The following is a 2,723-nucleotide window of genomic DNA, read 5'->3' as shown; positions in this document are numbered from 1 at the left end:
GAAAAGGACATTTGATTAATCATCGAACACTGAGTTGCGATACTCCTGACAAAAGGGGATTTTACTATTTAGCTCTTTTGCAACTCTTTAAGCCATGGCGTACAGAAGAGGAACTACTTGGACATTTTCTCAGTTATGAAGATTCATTCAATGCAACCAAAAATAATATAGAATGTCCTGTTTTTACTAATTATCTGAAAATGTTGAATGACGAAATACAGCAAGAAGCTACATTTGCAGGAGAGATTGCTAGAGACAGCTCTCAAGATAGTCAGAGTTCTGCTTTGTTGAGTCAGGATCCACTAGGAGGACCAATTATCCAAAATGAAGCAGCCACTGCCATGGATGAGGTGGAAAGAGCAATGGAAGAAGCTCAGGAGGATGTAATCAACTTAGAAGAATAGGAGAAACATCTAAATGTTGAACAAAAACAAATATATGATGAAGTAACAGAGCAGATTGAGCATGGTTTATGTCATGAGAAAAAAGACTGCTCATGTACGTCATTTAAACCTGTCCGACTGTACGTGAGTGGAGAAGCCGGAACTGGAAAAAGTTTCCTAATTAAAGGAATTGCAACTTATCTACAGAAAATAACTGAGTCATTGCTCTCTTGTGTTGTCACCGCTCCAATTGGGTTGGCAGCACATAGCATTAAAGGGATTACTTTACATCATTTATTGATGCTGCCAGTAGAGCAAGACAATAAATTAGAATACTGCAAGCTATCTGGAGAAGCTTGTTGTGAACTTTCTAGAGTCCTCAAAAAAAATAAACTTCTCATTATTGATGAGGTAAGCATGGAATCAAATGTAATGCTTGCTTTTGTGAATTTAAGAATGCAACAAATTCTTAAAACAGAGTATGATGTGTTATTTGGAGGCAAACACATCATTGTTTTTGGAGATCTACTACAGCTAACTCCTGTGAAAGGACAACCAGTGTTTAAAATGCTTACACATGAAGATAGCAGGAAGTGCCTAGGAAGCATTGGAAATGTTAATATATGATTATATTTCAAAAATACAGAACTCCTTCTAAATATGCGACAGGGAAAGGATGAGGATTATAAAAAAATTCTTCAAGATATAAGAATAAAAAAATTAAGTGAACATGGCAAAGAATCTGTACAGGCACGATTACTTTCAAATTTGTTTCCAAACAAAAATATTCTCCCAGAGAATATTTATAGAACAATTGCTGAAAATAAAGTGATATGCTTGATGCCAACTCTGCAAGAATGTTCAATCTTCAACAAAAAAATGTTAAAGTTAGAAAATCAAGAAGCTATAAAACTGGAAGCTATTGATAGAATAGAGTATGAAGGAGCTACTATTATTTTGTCAGAAAAGTTGCATTCAAAATTGGATTCTGTAGAGAAGACAATATCTAAAACTGGTGGTTTTGAAAAGAGTCTATATGCATGTTTAAATTGTCGTATAATTTTACGACGGAATTTACATGTGGAAAGAGGTCTAGTAAATGGAGCAATGGGTCATGTTGTTGATTTTGTGAATTACCGAAATAGAGATGAAATTGAATTTTTGAAAATCAAATTTGATGAAATTGAAGAAGTACAACAATTGAGTCCTTGTTCTGCTCGGTTTTTGCTTGTCAAAGATTTATATGTCCGCCGATAACAGTTTCCTGTTTGTTTGGCATATGCAGTGACTATTCATAAATCTCAAGGTTTAAGTGTAGATAGTGCTTTGGTGAATATTGGAAGTTCTGTGTTCAAGGAGGGTATGGCATATGTTGCTTTATCTAGAGTCAGAACTTTATCTGGATTATACTTGATTGATTTTGATGAAATGAAGATTAGTGCATATCTAAATTGTGTAAAAGAATATAATAGGTTAAGAAGAGATATGCTCCAAATTTACCTCAATATCCTTTATTTGAAAAGCGTGTGGTAGGTCAAAAAAGAAGATATGAGAAAAATTGTAGCGAGGTTGTAGCGAAAAGAAAAAAACTAGATGGACCAGTAATTGTAAGCAGTAAGGAAAAGGATTCTGTTGAAGATGTTGTTGGATTTCAGTTTGATAACAGTTCTAGTGTCAACTGCTATGCTAATGTAGTGGTTAATTTTGTGTTTTTTCTCCAAACTTTACAACAACAGATTGTTGAAAATCGGGAACAAAGATTTTGTTGTTTGTTGAATTCTGTCTTTGAGAAATGTAGTAGTGATAAAACAAAAATAGAAAGTGTTTCTGATATTCGAAATGTTTTAGACATATGGTCTGGTCTAAATCAATTTTCACAGAATGTTCAGCAAGATTGTCAGGAATGGCTAATGTATATGCTGGTTGTATTGCAAGATGTAGGTATAGATATTGAAAATCTTTTTGGCCTTTCTTATAAATGGGAACATGACTGTCACAATTGTTCCTTTTCAAGTAGTACTACAATAGACACTGAAAGATTTATATATTTGACTTTACCAGACTGCAAATCAGTGTCTTTTAATAATCTAGTTAGAGAAGCAAATCAAAGCATGGTCTGTACCCAATGTAACTCTGAAATGCTATCAACATTATTTATACAAAGATATGGACAGTATGTAATTTTAATGTTCCATCAATGTAGACCCGATGAAACAAAATTGACAACTTTAATTAAAAAATGTGTGGCTTCTCAATTATCAATTTCAGGAAGAACTTTTATAACTGCAGCAATTATTTTTCATGATGGTCCTGCTACAACATCAGGACATTATACAGCTT

General features: G+C 33.6%; 1 pseudogene; it reads left to right on the top strand.

The window, feature by feature from the left end:
• Nucleotides 1–200: 200 nt before the first annotated feature.
• LOC147708949 (ATP-dependent DNA helicase PIF1-like) lies at nt 201–1,801 on the top strand (annotated as a pseudogene).
• Nucleotides 1,802–2,723: the final 922 nt, after the last annotated feature.

This window comes from Lissotriton vulgaris, chromosome 6, assembly GCF_964263255.1.
Source record: "Lissotriton vulgaris chromosome 6, aLisVul1.2, whole genome shotgun sequence".
Lineage (NCBI taxonomy): Eukaryota > Metazoa > Chordata > Amphibia > Caudata > Salamandridae > Lissotriton > Lissotriton vulgaris.
Note: the sequence above shows the minus strand (reverse complement) of the source record. Positions and strands in the feature narration are given on the sequence as shown.